We start from the raw sequence: 25159 nt of genomic DNA on the forward strand, positions 1-25159 counted from the left end.
TATATGACAGGGCACACAGCCAGGTATGCAAACATCTTATTAATTAACTTCAATTCGCTTCTGCAACTTCTTTGACTGCACTAATAGGTCTATAGAAAAAAAAAACTAATATGATTTTGGCCACAGAGTTCAAAATATCGTATTTCTACTGAAGTAAAGAGTGTGTCTAGGATTAATGCTTAATGCTTCCCCCTTCGTTTTTCCCCTGGTTTGGTAACCAACAATTATAATCCTTGGCTCAACAGGTCATAGAGAGGTCCGGGGCTTTCTGCTCTGAAATGTATTGGAGCTTTTAAGGCTAAGATTGCAACAGAAGAAGTCCCGTGTAATCATGTTATTTAATGTGATTACAAATGGCCTTAGATAGCTTGATAGTGTGCTTCTTGAAATAAAGCTCTCTGTGTTTCTTGTATAGAAACATTCGTCCATGGGCCCAAAGAAATAAACAATTTTTTTCCTAATCATGTTGCATCTTGTTTATTACTCACAGACACACACACACACACCATTAATTGTTACTTTCAACTAGAGGAGCCCAATTGAATCAACGGGGCTCGGTAAGGCTGCTGCAGTGCCCACAAAATGTGTGTCTTTATTCCGGGTTTCAAGGCTGGATAGTTATGGGGTGTAGGTATCTGCCCGCAGAGCCAGAGGTTGGGAACTCAATTCTCCATGGTGCCTCCTGTGAGTAGAGCCAGCCTGTGTAGCCTTGGGCAAGCTGCACAGTCCCACAGCGCCCCCAGAGGCAGGAAAGGGAAAAACACTGCCATGTGACTATGAGAAAATCCCTCATTCATTTGCCAGTCTGCACACACAAGGCTCCTCAATGTCAAGGTATGTGAGTGTTGAGGGGTCCATCCTTATCCTTGATCCATTGGAATGCAAAGGTGAATCCTGGTTAAATACAATTGTTTCCCTGCAAGGTTGGGGTCAATGGGGTCGCGTCCCTGTAAACCACTGCACGAGTGGACGGCTCAGTGGTTTAGGTCTCTGGCTGTGGAGCCAGAAGTTGGGAGTGTCCCTCTTTGACAGGGGCTGGACACGATGATCCATAGAATTAAGATGATGGTGATGGTTCTGTTGCTGAATGTTTAAAAAAAAGGGGGGGGTGTTCTTTGAATCTGAAACTTGCACTAAAGCCCTGTAGTTTGAAACTGTTATGGAAATGTGAGGATACAGTAAGGAAGAAAGGAAGTACAAGGGTTGGTACTCTGGTGTAAAGAAAATAATTTTACACTTAACATAAAAAAACCCTAAAGAACTCATAATTGATTTTAGGAGGAAGAGAAATGTACATTTACCACTGTACATAAATGGCGAGGAAGTGGAGAGGGTTGGTAGTTTTAAATTTCTGGGCACTTACATCTCAGAGGACCTCTCATGAACTATAAATGCTGACATGCTAATGAAGAAGGCACAGAAGAGGCTGTATTTCCTGAGAATGCTTGGCAAGTTAAATTTATCTCAGCATTTACTTCTGTCATACTATCGTAGCACCATTGAGAGTGTCCTAACCTATGGCATTCTGGCATGGTTTGGGAGTAGCCCTGTAGTGGACGAAAAAGTTCTGCAGAGAAATATTAAAATTGCCCATAATATAATTGGGCTCCAGCTATCAACCCTGGATGACATCTTCACACCCCACTGTCTGAGGAAGTCACACAGTATCCTGAGAGACTCTTCCCATCCTGCTTACAACTTTTTTTTTGAATTGTTGCCATCTGGCAGAAGATACAGAACAATAAAGATGTGGACCACACGTTTTCTGAATAGTTTATTTTATTTATTTATTTATTCGGTTTTTACCCCGCCCCTCTAGACAACGTCTACTTGGGGCGTTTTGATCCCAGAGCTATAATTGCACTTAATAATGAGCTTAAAGATCACCAGTAGTGACTAGTTAGTTGGACAGTGTTACTCAGCCTGCGGTGTAGATGTTTGTACTCTTAGTGGGGGATTTTTAGTGCGTGGGGAGTGTTTGGGGATTTTTTTTTTAATATGTGTGCATGTGGGTCTGGTCTCTGGGTGCCTGTGTGAATTTCGTTATATGGATATACCATGTACAGTGGTGCCTCACTTTACGATTGCCCCGCATTACGATGAAACCACTTTACGACGATCTTTTTGCAATCTCAATTGCAATTGCAAAACGATGGTCTAAATGGGAGAATTTCGCTTTGCGATGATCAGTTCCCTGCTACGAGAACCGATTGTTCGCAAAACGATGACTTTTCAACAGCTGATTGGCGGTTTCAAAATGGCCCCCGGGTAAATAAAATGGCTCCCCGCTGTGTTTAGGGATGGATTCCTCACTATACAGGCAGCAAAAATGGCCGCCGTATGGAGGATCTTTGCTGGACGGTGAGATTTAAGCCCCTTGGAATGCATTGAAAGGTTTTCAATGCGTTTCAATGGGCTTTTTATTTTTGCTTTACGATGTTTTCGCTTAACGGCGATTTTCCTGGAACGGATTATTGCCGTTAAGCGAGGCACCACTGTATATACTTACAATGACAATAAATTATTTGAATTTGAAGTAAAGGCCCCAGGCATGTCATCACTCAACCTTTCTTCATCTATGAGTATGTAGGAAGCAACCCAGGGGTGCTTCTGGATTCGAAGGACCATCTCTCATGGCCAAGGAGAAATTCAGGTGTGTTCCCAGGCCTCACATTCTTCGAAGGGGGCTCTGTGTTTATCCTTATGCATTGATTGCAAAGGGCTCAAGTGGGGCGTGTAAGTGCGCTCATGTGAATGTGTGCATAGAATTAGAAGCAGTGGAAAAAAGCAGGGTTCCTTCCCACTTGAGCACCGTAAGTGTGTTCAGATTATGACACTGGCAAGCCCCTTCAGCTCTTCATGCTCAGTGAGCTGAAGTCTGGGTCTTTTATCCATATGAGATACGTTAAGTATGCTTTGTGCCCTGCACAGTTTCCGACTAAGCATTTGAATAAGGCCATAGAAATGGAGGCATTGAGGATTCTTTTTAAAAGCTTTTAATCATAGAACTGCAGAGCTGGAAAGGACCAGATGGATTATTGAGCCCAGGCCCTGTCAAAGACACACAGAAGGGAAATCCCAGGCCCTGTCAAAGACACACAGAAGGGAAATCAAGCTCCCAACCTCAGGCTCTGCAGCCAGAGACCTAAGCCACTGAGCTAACTACAGTTTTCTTTACACACACACACACACACACACACACACACACACACACACACACACACACACACACACACACACACACACACACACACACACACACACACACACACACACACACACACACACACACACACACACACACACACACACACACACACACACACAGGCCCACCTTGACAGCATGGTCAGTTTTCATGCCACGTAAGTGATTGCTAATTGGTTGTGAGCTTACAATAAAACAAATGCACAGAACTGGGGTAGTTAGTTAGCCATTTCTGCATGCCAGGATCATTTTGCGATCCCTGAATGAATGCTGCATAACTCAGAATTAAGAGTTCCACCGTGTGATTGGGCAGTTTCCAAAATGAAGATTAAAAGCATGTTTCTGAAAATCCGCCTCTCCTACAATCATCCTTTGATACTCTGCAGCCTTTCCTGTAAAGGGGAAATACAGAAATCACACAGCTGAAAAACAAGCGACAGGCATGTCCAGTTTATATATATATATAGATGTATATGTATATGTATATATATAAATGTGTGTGTATGTATATATAGATGTATATGTATATGTATACACATACATACATACATACATACATACATACATACATACATACATACATACATACATACATACATACATACATACTTACTTGTCCCAAATTATTTATATATAAATAATAATTTGGGTGGTATCCAGAACAAGTAAGTTGCATATATATATATATATATACACTCAGAGAAGAACCCTTGAAAAAAGAACATTATGATTGCTAGTGCTTTGCTGTTGTATATATATCATTTGGGTGGTATCCAGAACAAGTAAGTTGCAGTTTAAGATTTCAGATGAGATGAGTGCAGTCCTAATGAAGCAATTGGATGAGGGCCGATGGAGGCAACACAAGGTCAACTAAAGCTGTGCTGAACAGCCATGGGATGCTACAAATAACTTTGGACAATCTTCGCCACCATAATTGTGCTGCCGTAATGGTTGGAGTTTTTGCAGCTTCATGCTGCCTTTAGCAGCTTTGGCTGGGAAGGACCTCTCTGGACTGGGACGACTGTCAATCTGTCCAGCATTAACCAATTGTTCCAGCCTCTATGTTCTGTATCTGTTTCCCTCTCTTCAGTATGTTGAAGCCAGTTGGTCCGTTAGTTTGCTGTTCATCTTTTCACGACTGTAAGTAAGTTGTTCTTTCTTTTACTAATTGTCAGAGTGAATTATTGAGACTGTAAGTGCCAGTTGATGAGATAGCTGTGGGCTCTGAGGAACTTCTGGCTATTATGTGAGTCGCTGTACATTTATTCCATACAACAAAGGAATTTTGCCTGAAATTCAAAACTCTACAACAGCTAAAGAAGATTCAGATCTGGTGTAACTTGTGTTTCTTTTCTCACACTCATTTTTGTCTCTTCTCTGAGATTAGCCAGCAATACCAAACTGATAAGCGGTAAACACTACTCTGGACAATTTACATCCATAATGAAACAGACACGGCATAAAATAAATCTTAAATAATTTACTACAAACTCATGCCACAAGTGAACAAACAAAGCAACCCACAACTAACGAATCAAACTCAATTGACAGTGGACAGGCAACATAATAATGGTCGATTCGTGCTTCATTAAGTGATGGTGATTTCAAAGGCTTCAGTAAGCAGTCTTGTTTTGAGCATCCTCTTACAAACGGTGAGGGAGGAGGTCAGGTGTGGCTCCACTGGGAGCCCATTCCAAAAGGGGCCATGACCGAGAAGGCCCTGTTTTTGCTTGGTGACTTCCTGGCTGTCTCAGCGTGGCAACTTGGGAGGATCGGGTGGCACAAGTGGAAGTTCTTAGGGAAAGGTGCTCTTACAGTTACCAAGGTCCCAAACCATGAAGGGCTTTGTAAGTAAGAACCAATACCTTGAACCAACACGCAGCCAGTGAAGGCTGGCCAGAACTGTGCATGAACTTATTCACCTTATTTTGCACAGTTGCCAAAGATCATTATCTTTCCAAGGACTAAAGGAGCTCAAACATGGCCATCCAAATTCCAGCAGAGGGCTTATCTCCTGACAATGAAGGATGGGAAGAAAACCTTAGCCATGCCAAATTTAGGCTCCTAGGACACGATGGGATACCTCAGTGATACCTCAATGCCCAAGTCTTGCAAGCTTTGTCATTTCTAGAATGACAGGAACATGGAGAATGCTTCCTTTCTTCATGAAGATTTGTGCAATTTGTGTTATGTCTCTGTGTAGCCCTGGTGTTTCCTGTAAGAAACAAAGAGCATAAGAGCACATTTTGAGCTCAGGAGGTCTGGCTGATTGTCACAAATAGATGCAACCAACCATTCCAATTTTTCAAAATCCATACAGCAAGAGGGCAGTGATGTTCGTTTTGCATGCTTTGTGCACAGGGCCAAATTACACAAGTTATGTAATTTGCATGAAAACGTTGAGTCAACAACACAAAAAATTACCTTGCCTTCCAAAGAGCACATTCTTGCAACCCATTGCCTTTGCATTCTTATTGACATTTCACTACAGCTGACCCTAGCACTCAAATTTCAGCCTCTATTTTTCACACTGTTTTAGTTGTCCTTTTCTTCTTTGTTTCTAAGGATCTCATTCAGAAGTGACTGAACTGTTGAACGAGTAGTTGTCAGGAAATACTAAAGAAGATGCCAGTTTGCGTTTTCTTGCTTTCCTTAAGCAGGAACACAACAGACCCAGAAAAAAAATATAATCTGACTTCATCCAGGTATAAATAAATTCAGTGCCACCTAGAGGCTAAAGAGGTGTAATGACACTATCCACATAACAGATAAATTCCTTTAAGCTTGGCATAACCCATTATTAGCACAACACAGCCAATCCCCACCATAACGATCTATGTTAATGTTTTACAGTATAGCTTGGGTACATCTTCCCAAGAAACTGGGAAAAAAAGACAGTGTTTCTTATTTGGATTTATAATTAGAAAGGATAAAATAAGAGAAGCCATTTCAAAATGCCTTTCAAATGTGTTAAAAGATACAAGAGTTAAGACTACAACAGAGATTAGTAAACATTTCCTTGATGGGAAGATTAGGGCGTATATATAGGAGAGATGGGATATCGCTTAGAATATTATGGGGTAGGCTTTCGGAAGGTGCCTAAGGGATGACAAGAAAGAATGGGGCTTTGTGGAGGATGAAAAAGAACCTGATTTTCTAAATGATGTCTATTTCAATATAGAAGAAGAATTGCACTACAGGATCATAAGAAAACTGGAGGGATGACAGGAGTTGTTGCCAAGCGCTTCATGGAGACATTGAACCGAACAATAGAAGGCACACAGTATTGAAAGTAAGAAGTGTTTATGACAAACTGGTGGGACGATCCAAGTTCCATTCAGGTAATGAGTTTTACAAAGATCACCTCCTGAAATCCATGAATGAATTCTCAAGGACAAGTCAACCGTTGCCAAAAAGTGTCTCCAGGAACATCTATCAAAGGCGACAGTGCCAAATGTGCTTTATTTGGAAGCAAATCCCCTTGGATCAGAACAGGTCTCCTCAACCCCAAGCCCTCTTCCATCATTCGGTATATGAATAGGATAAACACGTGGGGAAGGGAACCGAGCTCATTTCCCCGTGTCCTTGCTGTGCTTGTGTGAAGTGATAGGTCTGAAAAGAGACTTCTCCTTCCTCCATATGAACCAGAGAAGAGGGAAATCAAAATTGTGGGTGTGGTGGGAAGCCTTCACAGTTTGAAGGGTCCCCCTCCTTCAAATCAGTCGCACCACGTGAGCGAAATGTCAAAGTGCCTTCTCTCTTTGCACATTTAGCTCACCTGTATACTGAATGAATAAGCAAGGCTCTAGTGCCCACCAGATGTGTTGGACTATAATTTCCAATATTTCGTGCACGCTGGGGGTTATGGAAGTTGTATGCCAACATGTCTGGATGCTGCCATGTGGAGGACAGCAGGACAAGAATAGGCATGAGATGCATACGGAGGCTAGGACAGTGGTTCCCAACCTTAGATCCCCAGATGTTCTTGAACTTAAACTCCCATAGGCCTTCACCATTAGTGGTGCTGGCCAGGATTTCTGGGAGCTGCAGTCCAAGAACATGCATAACCTCTGAATCAAGCCAGGACAAGTTGTCAGTTTGTCCCACGACTCGAAGGTAGATACTTTTCTTCAAACAGCCCAACAGGCTGCCCTTGGTCTCATCTGAGACGCCCTTGTAACGGCCTCCTTCTACCTCACAAAAGAAGGTCGCTACGTCACTCCACTGTTACTCTTCTGGTAGTCTGCCACCAACCCTTCCCTGCAATAAGTATCTTCAGGCCAGAATGGATTTCAAACAAAATAACTAAAGTTTATTGATTGGTAAATTAAGATTGGTAAAACAAATAAATCAGGTAATCACATTAAGAAAGGCTCTAGCTTCCACAGACTCATATCTCCACACAATCTGATCACTATCTCATCTCAACACCCCCAGATCCTGATCTGCCCCTCACACACATACACACCCATATATATATCCCAGCTCCTCCCCCCTGATGTCCCGCCTTCCGACCACCATTGGATGTTAACACTCCAGCCTAAACCTTGAAGGACAGGTGACATCATAGCTGTTTGTAACAGCCCTGCCCAGAGAAAAATCCTCCCCCTGAGCAAGGAGCTCAGGAGAAAACAGCGGCTTCCGATGTCTACCGGAAGTCCTCTCGTCACCCCCCCCCCTTAAGGTGCTAACTAAGCCTTCATATTTCATCCATTTTTAGGGAAGAGAGAAAAAAATTATAGCTGTTCTTTCCCCCTTAATGTTATCTGACGGGGAGAAGGAAAATGGCTTTGCAAATCAACATTAGATTCAAGCGCAAATTGAATCAAGCAGCCTGTTCTTTGAGTCCTTAAATGAGGGTCTGAACCAAATTTGTGGTTCAGCAACCTGAGTCGTCAGTCTTCAGTAATTCAACTCGAGGCACAATATAAAGAACATTTCTGAAGGCACTGCATTAAATATTTACAGAACTATTTGCCATGGCTGGAAGACTGACAGAATAATCCTGAGGGAATGAACTCTATTATTAAGGGCTATATTGACAGTGTTCCCATCACATGCCTTTTGTATCATTGGAATGCAGTTTCTTAAGGTTTTGTCTGATTTATTGATCTCTGTGTTACCGCTAGACAAATTTCTATCCTGCGCTCACAAAAATTCATTGCTCTAGATCCAAACATTGTTATCCATTAGATGTTTGGCATTGGCACTTTTGAAACTGGGATATTGATGTGTGAATAGCTGGCTGGCTGGCAGCTGCTTTGAATTTTAACCTTTAAATTCTAACCCATAAAGCCCTAAATGGCTTGGGTCTAAGCCAGTGGTGTCGAACTGTGGCCCTCCAGATGTTCTTGGACTTCAACTCCCAGAAGCCTTCACCACCACCTCTGCTGTCCAGGATTTCTGGGAGTTGAAGGCCAAGAACATCTGGAGGGCCACAGTTCGACACCACTGGTCTAAGCTATCTCAAGGACCGCATCTCCCTTTATGAGCCTACTTGAGTTTTAAGATCATCAGGAGACTCGAAAAGGAAAAAAAACAGAGGGAAAGAGACGCAGAGTAGAGAGGCGGGGCTCTCTTTGAATTCAGAGGCGGGAAGAAATGATTGTTAGTGCTGGATAAATTGACAGTCACCCCAGCCTAGAAAAATCCCTTCTAGCCACACCTATTACAGTGGGGTCTTGACTTAAGAACGGCTCGAGTTAAGAACATTTTGACTTAAGAACCACTCTCATAGGAAAATATTGACTTGACTTACATACTTAGACTTGAGTTAAGAACTGAAAAAAAAAACCACGTGGGAGGCAGGGAAAGTGCAAAATTTGAACTTTCAGTTAACTGTTGGCCAGTGAAAAGGGTGCCTGTCTCCTTCCTCACTCCTCCCAGCGTTTAGAGAGTGGATTGGGAGACAGTCTTCAGACTGCCTGGTACTGCCTGGACTGTATTTTCCCTGCCTTCCCTGAACCTTTCTTGACCTAAGAAAAAAAGAAACAAAATATTCCCCCTCTAGTGGTCGAAGGCGGAATAGCAGCTTCCCATTAGTTTCTATGGATAGAAAAGAGCAGATACGGATCAAATGGTTTTCAATGCATTCCTATGGGAAATGCAGATTTGACCTGAGAACTTTTTGACTTGAGAACCGCCTTCCAATACGGATTAAGTTCTCAAGTCAAGACCCCACTGTATAGATGTGCAATGCTGTAAAAATGCCCAAAGGTCTGAACTCCAGCTTTCAGTTTTAAATATAATTGAACCATAGGCAGTTTTTCCAGCTTTCAGAAGGGCTGAGCTGTATTTTGAAGTGTCATCTAAATCAGGAACAGGGAACTGAGAATAAGGAAGCAGCTTCACCATAATTTAATGGTTATGTACTAAAGAGGTGCAACATTCAAGACTGCCCGATCTCACGACAATGGCTGAAGTCTCAGTGCTACATTTCCCAGGGACTTCAGGTAAGGAGCCAAATTTCAGGATGAGCAGCACTGCCTTCTGCCACCTGCACTAGGGTTCCTAAGATCAGCATGATGGTGTTTGTGTACTACGAACATAATATTTGTTTGGAAGGCACCCATGTTATTTTGCACTTGAAATGCAAGGGACTGCTTCCTGTGTCATCATAGGGGCCTATCCCAGCTTTCCAGTTTTGGCCCTGAAATCTTAGCAATAGTAGGGATAGTTGTTGTAGGTTTTTCAGGCTGTTTGGCCATGTTCTTAAGGTTTTTCTTCCTAACATTTTGCCAGTCTCTGTGGCCAGAATCTTCAGAGGACAGGAGTCAGAACTCTGTCCGTGCTCTGGTACAGTTTGTGGGATAGTTCAGTATTTATAGCTGTGGGATTAGCTTTTTGTCCTTTTTAGGAGGTTGGGTGATTATGGTGATCAATGTGTTTTTTGTTGTGGGTGTATTGTTGTGATGGGGGGGAGATGATCTGTCACTATGATTGATGGGTGTTGTTAGCTGTTTTTTTTTTTGTTTTTTTTTTTTTTGGTGCAGTGATCACCGGTCCCTGTGGCTGGGTAAAGTTTGTTGACCTTTTGCAGGCTGTATTTTTCAGTGGTGGGAACCAGGCTTTGTTGACTTTTAGACTTTCTTCTTTTTTGTTGAAGCTCTGTTGGTGTTTGCGGATTTCAATGGCTTCCCTGCGTAGTCTAACATAATGATTGCTGGTGTTGTCCAGTACTTCTGTGTTCTGAAATGGAATTTCATATCCAGTAGGGATAGCTGTACCTACTGAATTTGGCTGGTGCAGGTGAGGCAGAATTTCACTTTCGCTTGTTTTTGATGAGTTCACCCAAATGCATGATTTCCCAGCCACCCAGCTACCCACAATTTCAAAGGCAAAGAACTTGAGGCTTTAAAAGGATGAATGCCAGACTATGGCTGAAATCTAGTAGTGAGTCACAACTAGAGTAGGCCCATTTAATCAGTGAGGATTGGGTGAGTCAACTCCCCTGCAAGCTGTTTGGATTCTGTGGGCCAATGCTAGTTGTGACTGACTACTGAATTTCAGCCAATGCAACATAAGTTAGGGAAGAAATATCTTTAGCATTCTATTCTTAGTTAGCCCATGTTGTCACTATACATGGCTTTCAAAAAACTGGGTACATCTGAGAGAGGCATGCATGTACCTTTACTCACTACTTTAAGACCAAACACCATTTTCCATGGCACCCACAGTTGTTAGCAAAATAGGATGTAATATGAGCCGTGTACCATAAGGTTTCTTTTTTCCAATTGCATACAGAGATGTTGGGAGCATAGCTTTCAAAAGATATATCACATCCACAAGAGTTAACAGAAGCAAAAAAAGTGCAGAGAATTGTTTTGAATTTTGTTTGCAGAAACTTTATTATTATTACCATTATACCCGATTATATACTGTAAACTGAAAGCACTGTAAGATAATTTTTTTAACATCCATAAACTGGTGAAGCAGTTCATTACAATTTCCATTTCTGCTTTGAAGTCACATTAATCCAGTTAACTTATCCGTTTCAGCCCTAGATGTGTTTATTCCTTAAAGTACGATGGATGGCCCATTAAATTTTCAGTGCTGTGCCATAACAATCTATGCCGTTGTTAACAGAATCTCAATAAGAACCTTATAGCTATCCACATCAGAAATTTTCTCTCTCTTTTTCCTTCAATGCAGCAATATCAGGAGATTAAGTCTCAGTTTAGTTCCAGTCTTGTCAAAAATAATACTGAATGCCATCCACTCAACACAAGTAGTTTAATCAGAAGGCACTCCCACAACATATGTATTAACACATTATTACTATCATATTTCTGGATATTAAATGAAATTGTTTTGTCAACTGAACAATATGGTGCTTTTGTGGTTAAGATGTTATATGTACTCAATTTCAAGAAGAAAGAAAGTGCTGCCTTGTTATTAAAGCAAAGCAAAGCAAAGCGTCACAATGTATTAGCTAACTCATAGTTTTTGGTGCCTGTTGAAACATTACCCTCCTCTTGAGATTCATCATGCATTAAATATATGGCCTATGTGGAATTCCAGGTCACTAGTGGTGACCAGATGAGTGGTTAAATAAAAGATTGATTCGATAGATTCATATACAGTACAGACTTCTGAGTCTCTTCTCTAACCAGAAGATCATGTTTTTATACTGTTTCGTCTTGATACACACACTCTACATACATTGTCAAGGGGTGTTCCTCTGTTTCAGCAAAAAGAACAAAGAGTGATGTGAAAGTAACCCACTTCTTTACAATAACCCACTTTGTCAGAGGAAAGCACTGTGGCCTCAGTTGACTGCAGACATTTATGGAGACACGAGGAAGGAAGCAGAATACAAACAGTCTAGGAAATTTAGTAGACACTGTTGATGGGTACCGAGGACATCTACAGGCTTTCTGAGCACCCATTCCCTGATCATGTGGTGGCCAACCTTGGACAAGAGAACTTCAAATGCAGATTCCGGTAGGGACCAGCTGAACAAGAATGTCTCAAGTGACGCAATCCCAACTCCTTTGGTTTGAACAGGAACAGGGGCTTTTTATCTCCTTATATATGTTAATCAGCCCATCCATGTAAATTTGTTTGTATTACTACCCAATGGTTGTATGTTTTATGACAGTTGTCTGGGCACTGGTCTGTACATGAAATTTTTACACTATTATTCCCTCTCCACCCTCTTGTTTCAACATCAGACTAACTGTGAGGTTACATTAGAACTAAATAACTATTTGCTTACAATGGAAATAAAAACAATGATTTCTCCCACTCTTTACATGTGTTAGCTATATTTGAATGTATTTCTCATCCCACCCACAATTTCTTTGAGGGTTTTTCCCTTCTTTAGTTCTTTCTTCTTTTGGGATTAATTTTGTTTCCTACCTGGACTGCCTGTCACCACCTGCTGAACTCAAATAAGAGAAAAGAAGGCGTCAGGGGGTGATGAGGAGAGAGCTTTCTCTCCATATTCTAGTGGAAAGGGGAGGCTTTGATAGTGTTTCCCTACCACCTTGGTCATGAAGCTGAGGCTCCAATACTTTGGCCATCTCATGAGAACAGAAGACTGACCACCGAAGAATTGATGCTTTTGAATTGTGGTGCTGGAGGAGACTCTTGGAGTCCCCTGGACTGCAAGGAGAACAAACCTATCCATTCTAAAGGAAATCAACTCTGAGTGCTCACTGGAAGGACAGATCCTGAAGCTGAGGCTCCAAATCCTTTGGCCATCTCATGAGAAGAGAAAACTCCCTGGAAAAGACCCTGATGTAGGGCAAAAGGAGAAGGGGACGACAGAGGACGAGATGGTTGGACAGGGTCATTGAAGCAACCAACATGAATTTGACCAAACTCCGGGAGGCAGTGGAAGACAGGAAGGCCTGGCGTGCTCTGGTCCATGGGGTCACAAAGAGTCAGACATGACTTAATGACTAACAATAACAACCCCCTTGGTACTTGCTAGCTTTTCTTGGTTTTTCAGAGAGGATATTGTATTTATCTTTTTAAACTTTGTGTGTGGGGAGGTGTTCTTTCCCTGTTTTACTGATTTTTTAAAAAAAATATTATTTTCAAAAATTAGCAAATAGTTTGCTAAAGGTATATATTTTGATTGATTTGGGGGTGGACTCTTTTGTTTGTTTCTTTCAGATTTGGGACTAGAGAGGGATACTTCCTGACTGCATCAATGTGCTACCTGGCTATGTGGGTGCCGTCATAGGTCATATGATGATTTTTCTTCCTCTTGCACTACTGTGTGCTTGGGGCTACTTGCTTACTTTTGATTAATGCTGCAAACACAATTTCACAAAATGAGTATTTTCTTATTTGCATTTATATAACAGAAAACCTGAGCAATTATAACAACAAAATGTTACAATTTGTGCAAACAGGCCCTTGGCAACAGCACCAACACAGGAGCTGCTTGTAGAATTAGCAAAGTTCAAGTTGATTTTAAAGTGAGACAAAAATGAAATAACAGAATTGTTTGAAATTCATGAATCCACTATGGATGCACTCCGACACAAACTAACATGAATTTGACACAACTCCGGGAGGCAGTAGAAGACAGGAGGGCCTGGCATGCTCTGGTCCATGGGGTCACAAAGAGATGGACACGACTAAATGACTAAACAACAACAAGGTGTCCATCTGTCAGGCAGAACTGCCAGAATGTAGAATTATGGGATCCGTAATCCAAAAATATGAATGTCTCAAATCGGAGCATTGCTCCCGCACTTGTATTTCAAGGTGAAGGAAAATGAAACACCTTGTAATGTGGTTTTGGGGACTGAGATATCAGACTGATATTGGAAAGATCCATTGCTTATACATAAAGAGCTCAACTTGTTTCCAAAGGAATACAGGAAATACACGGCAACGAAATATTTGAAGACAAATCTGGAAGGTTGTTCCCTCTTGCTTACCTTTGGTTCTGAAACAACATATGTGATAAAAAGCAGACAGTTGAGCGGGTGGGAATTGCCAGTCACACTTTGAAGGAGGAAGACTTGGGAAACTAATGGGTGTACTAAATGCTCTAATAAGAAGGGTTGTCTTTTAGAAAGGAAGAAGCAGAGGATTCCCCATAGGTTTCTCAAAGTGAAGGCAGAATTAACGCTGTTATGTTTCAAATGCAACTTGTTAAACCACTTAACGCTATCAGCTGTTTTGTGTGTGTTCTGCACATAACCACTGCCAAAACACTGATGTGAACATCATTCTTCCTTTATTCATGGAAGAATCCATTAAATTTTACAACAGCAGACGAGGCAGGGTGGTTACTCAAGTGTAGAAAAAAAAACCCTACTGCCGTACAGATACCTCTTAATCCTTTCTGGTTCATTATACCAAAAATAAAATGTGCAGAGTTGTTTTACTAGCAGAAAAATACACTGCATTCGCACTTTAATTTGATTCTCTAGATAATTTTTCTTGAAAGGTTTCCTTTCACAGAGGCCTATTTCTAAGACACAATAACTTTGCAAGCTTGAGTACACACATAAAGTTCATGTTGTAAACGATGGGATTTTTTTTAAAAAGAATGGAACATAGATTGTCACCTTACACTCCACTGATTGCAATGCTTCGATCTACTACCATGGTTGGATCTAACCCACTGTTTGGTTTCTAAAGTGGAAGATTTAGTACAGGAATGCGGAAAATTTGGCTCAGGGACCCAAGTTCGATTTAGGGTTACATTTCAGCAATCATAGAATCATAGAAAAGTGATGTTGGAAGGGGCCTACGAGGCCTTCAAGTCCAACCCCCTGCTCAGTGCAGGAATACAATCAAAGCATATCTACCAGGGGATGATCTAAGTTTCTCTTGAATGCCTCCAGTGTCGGAGCACTCACCAACTCCCGAGGTAACTAGTTCCACTGTTGTACTATTCTAACAGTTAGGAAGTTTTTCCTGATATTCAACCAAAATCTGGCTTTCTTTAACTTGCACCCATTGTGGCATCTCCTGCACTCCGGGATGATCAAGAACAGATCTTGCCCCTCCTCTGTATGACAGCCTTTCAAATCTTTGAAAAGTGCTATCCTATCACCCCTCAGTCTTCTTTTCTCAAGGCTAAACATGCCCAATTCTTCCAGCTTTTCCTCATAAGGCTTGGTTTCCAGCCTCCTGATCATCCTTGTCGCCCTCCTGTGAACTTGTTCCAATTTGTCGGCATCCTTCTTGAAGTGGGGTGTCCAGAACTGGACACAATACTGAAGGTGAGGCCTAACCAGTGCTGAATAGAGGAGGACTAACACCTTGCGGGATGGGTCTAAGAGAAGAGGATGGGGCCAAAGCAAAGGGAAAGACATTTTACTCCAAACATCCAAAGCAGGTCAATGCATGCTGATTCACATTTCAGATAGGCACAAATTTCATTGTCCAAACCTTGATGAAACTTGTTGTGCAGTACCACAGGTGCTGTCCAGCCCTTCTCCCCACCCTACAGGCCAGCTGGGCCACTTACCGGTCATTATCCATCACTGGGGTTCTTCTCCTCCAGTGGTGCACCAATCTGGGGAGGAGCCCTCCTGGCTCAACCCTGCATCCTCTGGCAGCTGACCCCTCCATCGAGGGGCCAGCCTGGCCAGGCTCCTTCCCAGATTGGTGCACTGCCAGAGCAGAAGGACCCTGTTGAGGCATGATGACCGGTAAGTGGCCCAGCTGGTAGGGAGAAGGGCTGTGTAGATCCTGTGGAGCTCTGCAACGGATTTCCTCAAGGAGGGGAACAATGGAATTCATTGTTGTTGTTGTTGTTTAGTCGTTAAGTCATGTCCGACTCTTTGTGGCCCCATGGACCAGAGCAGGCCAGGCCCTCCTGTCTTCCACTGCCTCCCAGATTTGGGTCAAATTCATACTGGTAACTTCAGTGACACTGTCCAACCATCTCGTCCTCTGTCGTCCCCTTCTCCTCTTGCCTTCACTCTTTCCCAACATCAGGATCTTTTCCAAGGACTCTTTTTTTCTCATGAGATGGCCAAAGTATCGGAGCCTCAGCTTCAGGATCTGTCCTTCCAGTGAACACTCAGGCTTGATTTCCAGGGTTGAAATTCATGCCTATCTCCAATGCAGATATATACCCCAGTGCAAGAATTTGCCTACAGCCTCCTACATGGCAAAGCAGAGTTCAGATCCTTGCCATACTTTCCTGGGCTACAAACTACAACTCATTTCCATGGAATACCTTTCTGGCTTTAAATAATTTCTTATCTCTCAGACTGGATCTAAGATAAGAGCACAAGATGTTCAGATACCAGACGGAGAGACCTTCCAGACTGGAAGTTCTCTGTCCGTAGAGGAGTGGTTCATTCCAGTTTGAACCAGTGTTTGGAAAAGTTACTTATTTGAGTTCTACATCCCAGAATACCCCAACTAACATGGCCAGTCTCAGTATCTGTTTACCTGTCTTGATGTTGCTTGTGGGGTTTTTGGGTGTAGGGCTAAATAAAAATTGGTAGATGTCAACGAACCTGAAGGTTCAGCATTCTCGGTCTGTGGATCCACTATCATATCGTGTTATGAGTTTCCTGTCACATTGTAAGTTTTTTTTTTTTTAGGGGGGAAGTATAACTATTCTTTTCCAACCCATACTAATTTTCTGGGATTCAGGGTAATGGTTCTTTTAAAAATGGGATTACATTAAATGGAAATAATTGTTTTCTAAAGAAATTAATATTTATTTTGGTAGCAGAAAGTTTAGCGGAACTGAGTGCTTGAAAGAGATTACCATGAGCCTCTAATTTGATGAAGGATCTCCCAGAGGGCTAATATGCTAAAAGAAGTCATTGGGTTACATTGATGAATACTGCTGTTATAGTGTTCAAATTCAGCCATTTGTCAATTGAATCGATATAATGGGATCAACCCACTACTCACTGGATATATAAAAAGGAGAGACTGATAGCAAGGGGGGAAGGAGAGGTGTAAACAGGATGGGACAGTAGGGTTGCCCAGGAAATATGCAACCTGACAAGTATACAAAATGCTTTATTATGTGATCGTATACAGTATTTCCATTTCATTTTCCAGCCAAAAGACTTCCAAATTCTCTCATGAAGCATTCATATATTGCCGGATGGCAATTTTAATTGTATTTTAATTGTCTTTTAATCATTTTATCTCTTATTGTATTGACTTTTAATTGTTGTAAGCCGCCCAGAGACATCTGGGTAGAGTGGGCGGCATATAAATTAAATAAATAAATAAATAAAATATAACAATTGTGTGTCATCAGATCAGTTCTGAGTTTTAGTAACCCTTTTCATGGTTTTCTTGGTAAAGGGTACTCAAAAGTAGTTTACCATTCCTTTCTTCTGGGAGCAACCTGGAACTGTGCAGCTTGCCCAAGGTCACACAGGCTGGCTTTTCTATCTGGAGGGAGAGCGGGGAATCAAACTCCTAAGTTGTGGCTCTGCAGCCAGATACCTAAAACACTGAAATATCCAGTTAGGAAGTACTGAACTGGATGCAACCAAAGCCTCCACCTTAGATTCAACTGCAGACAAAAGTCCCCCTCCTTATGCATTTGTTGTTGTTTAGTCGTTTAGTCATGTCTGACTCTTTGTGGCCTCATGGACCAGAGCACGCCAGGCCCTCCTGTCTTCTACTGCCTCCCGGAGTTGGGTCAAATTCATGTTGATTGCTTCGATGACACTGTCCAACCATCTTATCCTCTGTCGTCCCCTTCTCCTCTTGCCTTCACACTTTCCCAACATCAGGGTCTTTCCCAGAAAGTCTTCTCTTCTCATGAGATGGTCAAAGGATTGGCGCCTCAGCTTCAGGATCTGTCCTTCCAGTGAGCACTCAGGCTTGATTTCCTTTAGAATTGATAGGTTTTTTTCTCCTTATGCATTTAATTGCCCCCTTTTATCTATTTATAGCTGTGGTTCCCTACCTCGAATCCCCATATGTTCATAGAATATTCATAGAATAATTATGTTGGAAGGAGCCTGTAAGGCCATTGAGTCTAAACCCTTGCTTGAGGCAGGAATAAAAACAAATCAAAGAATGTCTGCCAGGTAGTTGTCTAAATTTCTCTTGAATGCCTCCAGTGTTAGATGACTCACCGCCTCTTGAGGTAATTGGTTCCATTGTTGTACTATTCTAACCACTGGGAAGGTTTTCCTGACATTCATGCAAAATTGGGTTTTCTGTGACTTGACCCCATTATTGTGTATCCTGCACTCTTGGATGATCAAGAACAGATCCTGCCCCACCTCTGAATGACAGCCTTTCAATATTTGAAAAGTGCTATGATATCTCCTGAGAGTCCCCTGGACTGCAAAGAGAACAAACCTATCCATTTGAAAGAAATCAACTCTGGAAGGACAGATCCTGAAGCTGAGGCTCCAATACTTTGGCCATCTCATGAGAAGAGAAGACTCCCTGGAAAAGACACTGAAGTTGGGAAAGTGTGAAGGCAAGAGGAGAAGGGGACGACAGAAGACAAGATGGTTGGACAGTGTAATCGAAGCGACCAACATGAATTTAACCCAACTCCGGGAGGCAGTGGAAGACAGGAGGGCCCGGCAGGAGGGCCCTGTTTTTTTGCGATCACTTTTACAAAATAACCTCTTTAGAACATCTAGGCAGTGGTTCACAACCTTGGATCACCAGATTTTGTTGGACTGTAACTCTCAGAATTGCTTGCAGAGGTTTCCAGGAGATGAAATACAGAAGACTTGGAGGACCAAAATTTTAGAATTATTGAGCTAGAGGGAACCTTTGGCCCTCCAGATGGTTTGGATGTTGGTCTGGCCCTCCAGATGTTCCACCATCCCTGACCAACATGGCTAATGGTGAGGGGGTATTGAAGTCCAAACACATGGAGGGCTGGAAGATCATCTGAGCTTTAGGGGAAAATATTCTTCAATTCAAAGTCGCAACAATGGGCTTTGCTGCAAAAATTCTGGTCTTACTCTGGACCTATTCATGTGTTTTATGCATCAATGGTTCCCAACCTTGGGTCCCCTGATGTTCTTGGACTGAAACTCCCAGAAATCTTCACCACTAGCTGTTCTGGCCAGGATTTATGGGGACTGTAGTCCAAGAACAACAGGCCCTATGAGGAAAGACTGAAAGAACTGGGCATGTTTAGCCTTGAGAAAGGAAGACTAAGGGAAGATATCATGTTGTTGTTGTTGTTTAGTTGTTAAGCCATGTCCTACTCTTCGTGACCCCATGGACCAGAGCGTGCCAGGCCCTCCTGTCTTCCACTGCCTCCCAGAGTTGGGTCAAATTCATGTTGGTTGCTTCGCAGACACTGTCCAACCATCTCATCCTCTGTCGTCCCCTTCTTCTCTTGCCTTCACACTTTCCCAACATCAGCGTCTTTTCCAGGGAGTCTTCTCTTCTCATGAGATGGCCAAAGTACTGGAGCCTCAGCTTCAGGATCTGTCCTTCCAGTGAGCACTCGAGGTTGATTTCCTTCAAAATGGATAGGTTTGTTCCCTTTGCAGTCCAGGAGTCTCCTCCAACACCACAATTCAAAAGCATCAATTCTTTGGCGGTCTGCTTTCTTTATGGTCCAGCTCTCACTTCCATACATCGCTACTGGAAAAACCATAGTTTTGACTATGCGGAGCTTTGTTGGCAAGGTGATGTCTCTGCTTTTTAAGATGCATAACATACATACATACATACATACATACATACATACATACATACACACACACACACACACACACACACACACACACACACACACACACACACACACACACACATACATACATACATACATACATACATACATACATACATACATACATACATACATACATACATACACGTGCATATATGGCAGCCTTAGATATGCATTGGAATTGATTGAGAGGAAACATATCATTGTGCTATCCTTCAAAATGCCGTCTTTTAGTTAAGGGACGTTGACCTTCTTGTGCATCTTAATTACAGTCACAAAGCAGATCTCCCGTGTTGAGTATTGGCAGTAGCCATGTGTCTAATGAAGCCTCAGGAAGTAGGGGGATTTCAAAGGGAAGGCTGTCGCGCTTCCAGTGGTGGCTTATCTCTATCCATTGTAGGTACTTGGGTCTGATGTGCATTTTCATTCTTTGCTAATGAACTCCACTTGTGGGCAGTCAGTGTGGCTCGGGTGTCCTCTGGCAGTAAGAGATAAACAATGCTCTGTCTTGATTATCTGTCTCCGTCAGCCACGCTGGGATGGGAGACATGTAGAGGACCGGGCCAGTGAGTCATAGATCCTGCATCCTTCTGTAGAACACAGAGGAAGGCTCTTCTCAAAATAGCCTGAGCAAGAAGGGAGGCATCCTAAAATCCTGAAAGATTTCTTTCCCTAAAGAGAAGACCAAAGAAAAATATGGCACTCAGTGGCAATCGATAGGGACAACTTCAAACCCTGGGAAAAGCCCCACCTGTCTTAGTAGGTGAGCCCCCATGATCGGCCATTGAGATGGTCCTGTTCACAGATACCTGAAAGACCCAGTACTCTACTATGAATGTGCAAGAGAGAAACTTTCCTATTGTTTTCATTTTAATCTCTTTCTGTTTCAGGTTATTTCAGGTGAAGACTCTTTCAGTAAACTCAAAAATGCCCGAATCTTTTAGCCTCTTTCATTTCTATTTCCCCTTTCAAGTTTCTGGTGTTACAGCCAATTTAAAAAGCAAAAATAGTGTGCTGTTTATATACTATGCCATAGTGCTTAAAGCACTCTCTGGACAATTTATGTTGCACCCTCAGTGTATGGGTATTCTATTTATTGACCTCAGAGGGATGGAAGGCTGAGTGAACCTCAATCCAGTTACTTGGGACTGAACCCGGGTTGTGTAAGCAGAGTTTTGGCTGCAGTACTTCAGTTGAACCACTGCACCATGAGGCTCCTCAGCTAAGCCCGACAAAATCCTCAGTCCAAAAAAGAAAAGACAGACGCTTCTTCATCTTCATCACAGGAGAGATTGTTCTGTTTATTTCTGTACCAGGAAATAGAGAAGCCACCCTGGCAGCACGGCCAGACTCCTGTCATGCCCTTTTTCAGTTTACACGGTGATATGAAACTGAATTGATGAGAAGGCAGGAAACTGGATCAGCCGCCCACCGCTTCTGTGAAATGACCTTGGGCAATCTTTCACATCCTGCAACAGCTGCCTAGTGATCGGCCAGACGGTGGCTGCAACCTGCATGCTCCTACGAACTGGTTCCCACTATTTCCTTTGGCTAAGTGGAGAGGATCCACAGTGACGATAGGGTGTAAATTGTTGCAGCTGTGCCCGCTTCAGAAGCCAAGTGGTGGAAACCCTCCCTCCCTATCCTAACTGCTAGCTTCAGCAATCATTCTGGCATCGGAAATGGCTAGTTACCTCTCTCTCTCTCTCTCTCTTTCTCATGTTCCTCTCTTGCAAATTGTGGCTCTCACACAGTACAGCTCCTACAGCCGGAAGAAGCATGCGGTTTTGCAGAGCAAAGTCTTTGGATAAATGAGGGGGGAAAAAAGTCACCTTAGATATATTTAAACCTCTGCACAAAGTGACACTGCGGCAGCTTCTCTCTGTGGTTGCATCTCCACACAACAAGGGCAGGATTAGATCTAATTGGCTTAAGTTACAGGAAGGCAGACTCCACTGAAACGTCTGAACAATGACAGCGATTCAACAAGGTGGCCTTTTAGCAAGGACTGGTGAGTTTCAATGTTATATGTTGGAATAAGGGCTGTTCAGAGGTCCCTCAATCAAAACAAGGTGCTGATTTGGCACGTGGCATTCGGACACAATTAAACCCAACCCAGTCTGGGCTTCCTCTGATGTAGTTCAGGCCCCGATTCAGGCTATTTATTTATTTATTTATTTATTCAATTTCTACCCCGCCCCTCTAGACAACGTCTACTCGGGGCGGCTTACAAAAATTAAAACACATTAAAACAATGTAGAAAAATAACTAACATAATGCAATTATTATAATTAATATTATCCAAGATGGCAACATTAAGAACCAGAAAAAAGGGGGAAGGAACTTAGGTGACTGGGGGGAAGGCCTGTCTGAATAACCATGTTTTTAGTTGGTTTTTGAACACACCCAGCGAGGGTGCCAGCCGAATTTCAGTGGGAAGTGTGTTCCACAGCCGAGGGGCAACTGCCGAGAAGGCCCGGTTTCTTGTTTTCTCCTTCCGGGCCTCCCTCGGCGTCAGTCCCCTCAGCCGTCCCTGCTGGCTATGTCGGGTGACTCGGGTAGATCTGGGTGGGAGGAGGCGATCTGCCAAATATTGAGGTCCCAAACCGTTTAGGGCTTTATATGTAATCATTAATACTGAAGTCAATGCGGAAACGAATAGGTAACCAGTGCAGCGCAGCCAGAGTGGGGGAGATGTGCTGATATTTTCTCACCCCACTAATAAGCCTGGCTGCTGCATTCTGGACCATCTGGAGTTTCCGCAAGAGCCTCAAAGGCAGCCCCACGTAGAGTGCGTTACAATGGTCTAGTCTCGAGATTACGAGCGCGTGGACTAGAGTAGTGAGGGCCCCCCGATCAAGATATGGCTGCAGCTGGGCAATCCGCCATAGATGAAAATAGGCAGAACGGACCACGGACGCCACCTGGGTTTCCATGGTTAGTGCCGGGTCCAGATGTATCCCCAAGCTGCGGACCTCACTCTTTGTGGCAAGGGTCGTCCCTCCAAAAGAAAGGGAGTCACCTATGCCACTGACGGGAGGGCCACCCACCCTCAAGACCTCCGTCTTGTCCGGGTTCAGCCTCAATCCATTTGACTGCATCCATTCCAGTACGGTGTCCAGGCAGCGCTGAAGGGACTGGACGGCATCCACTGAAGTTGGAGTAAATGTTCAGATTTCCATACACCTAGAATTAAAAGTATGGAGGGGAACTAAGATTACCAGGAGAGGCATTTCCCTCAGTCCCAGCACCTAAACAGGTGTGTTTGGTGGGGACACAGGAGAGGGACATCTCTGTCATTGTTCCTAGACTGTGGAACTCCCTCCCACAAGAGATCAGGCTGGCCCCATCTTTGCTCCTTCCACAAGCAAAGACCTTTCTGTATTCTCGAAGGCTTTCGTGACCGGGATCCAATGGTTGTTGTAGGTTTTTCGGGCTGTTTGGCCGTGTTGTGGAGGATTTTTCTTCCTAATGTATTGCCAGTCTCTGTGGTTGGCATCTTCAGAGGACAGGAGTTAGAACTCTGTCTGTGTTCTGGTGTAGTGTGTGGGATAGTTGAATATTTACAGCAATGGGATCAGCTTTTTGTCCTTTTCAGGAGATTGGTTGATTATTGTGATCAGGATGTTTTTTTGTTATAGGTGTATTGTGATAAGGGTGGAGATGATCTATCACTGTGACTGATGGATGTCTTTAGCTAGTCTTTTGTGTGCAGTGATCACTACTCTGCTGGCTGGGTAAAGTTCATTGACCTTTTAGCAGGATGTATTTTTCAGTGCTAGGAACTATCCCACACACTACACAAGAACACAGACAGCATTCTAACTCCTGCCCTTTGAAGATGCTGGCTGCAGACACTGGCGAAAAGAAAAACCTCCAGAACACGGCCAGTCTACGAAAAACCTACAATGGCTTCCCTACAATGAAAGCGATCCCAAAGCATCTTCAAGGAAGATGATGGGATCGGAAAGCGGTAATCTCCAAGAGCCATTAAACCTGATGACATCATCAGGCTTATGGGGCACAAGTGGAAATAAAAGCCAATGTACCATAAAAGTAGTGGAGGAGCACTTATCACCAAAGCGACCAACATGAATTTGACCCAACTCCGGGAGGCAGTGGAAGACAGGAGGGCCTGGCATGCTCTGGTCCATGGGGTCACAAAGAGCCAGACACGACTAAACAACAAAAACTGAATACAGCTTTTCAAGAGACTGAGAAAAAGTTTTCATGATACGAATGGTTGGGATGCTGGGGTGCAGTTTGCAACTTGTGAGCGTTTCTTTCTTCTACCCCCCCCCCCCCAATGTCACAGGGAAAAGGCTGGACAGCCTGGATCAGACCTCAGGAGAACTCTGGCTGGGGGATTCTGGGAATTCTTATGTCAAAAACGAACCTTTTGTTTTACACTTAAGGGTCAATTAAAGGTATTGCCGGTTCTTGCATTTGTATTGTTTCCATGACCAAGCAGCCTTTTCCTGATTTTTCCTGAACTGTAAGATACCATAGAATGGCTGATCAACTGAAGACTAACGTGAGTTCTTGAGTTCTTGAACATCTTGGACTCTTCACACCAAACAAGCAATACGGCATGCTAAAGAACGCATCCACTAGGTAAAACTATTTATTTGGCTTAATTTAGCTTAAATGGACTGCCCTCTGTTTTAAGAGACGTCATAAATTCCAAACTGCTGGCTGAGGCGGAGCTTGAAACTAACTTGTATCCTGCAGCCACCTCCATCTCAGAAACAAACCTGGCCTCAATACCATCCACTGTGTGAATTTGGAGCATTAATAACAGCATATAAGTTTGGAACTACCCACAAGACCTTGATACACAGCCTTGAAGAAGATGATTTATCATTGAAAGCTTGCTGCTTTGTTGTTGTTGTTGTTTTGTATTCTTAATGGTCAATTAAAGGTATCGCCTGTTCCTGCATTTGTGTAGTTTCTACCACAATGCAGCTTTTTCCCGATTTTTTTCCCCTAACTCTGGAATGAAACAGAAAAAGTGTTAGCCACTGAACTCAGAAAGGTCCCTGGGAAATACTTATGAATTCCAAGCATGCTCTCTCTCTGATGCTGTTTCGTAGGTTTCCCCTACTGAGACGCAGCTCTGTCTGCCAGCTTTCCTGGTGACAATGGGGCTGGCAGCTTAGTCTCACTGCTCCTCCAAGGCCTTCCACCACTGTCCGTCTCTAAGTGTCCATGCATGGCCACGCTGCTGCTGACCCTGGACCTCTTTGTCCTTAGAGGATGAGGCACCATGAAAGGCCTTGCTCCTTTCAGCAAGATGGTGTGTGTCCTGTCAGATTAGAACCTGGTGTGTACCACAT

The 25159-nt window shown here is 43.1% G+C and overlaps 1 long non-coding RNA gene across 1 annotated transcript; it reads left to right on the top strand.

Moving 5' to 3' along the window:
- Positions 1–21688: 21688 nt before the first annotated feature.
- On the top strand, positions 21689–24644 carry LOC144588090 (uncharacterized). Its single transcript, XR_013543434.1, has 2 exons — positions 21689–21834; positions 24324–24644. It is a non-coding gene; the product is annotated as an uncharacterized LOC144588090 (long non-coding RNA).
- Positions 24645–25159: the final 515 nt, after the last annotated feature.

The sequence above is a fragment of the Pogona vitticeps genome, chromosome 3 (genome assembly GCF_051106095.1).
Source record: "Pogona vitticeps strain Pit_001003342236 chromosome 3, PviZW2.1, whole genome shotgun sequence".
Lineage (NCBI taxonomy): Eukaryota > Metazoa > Chordata > Lepidosauria > Squamata > Agamidae > Pogona > Pogona vitticeps.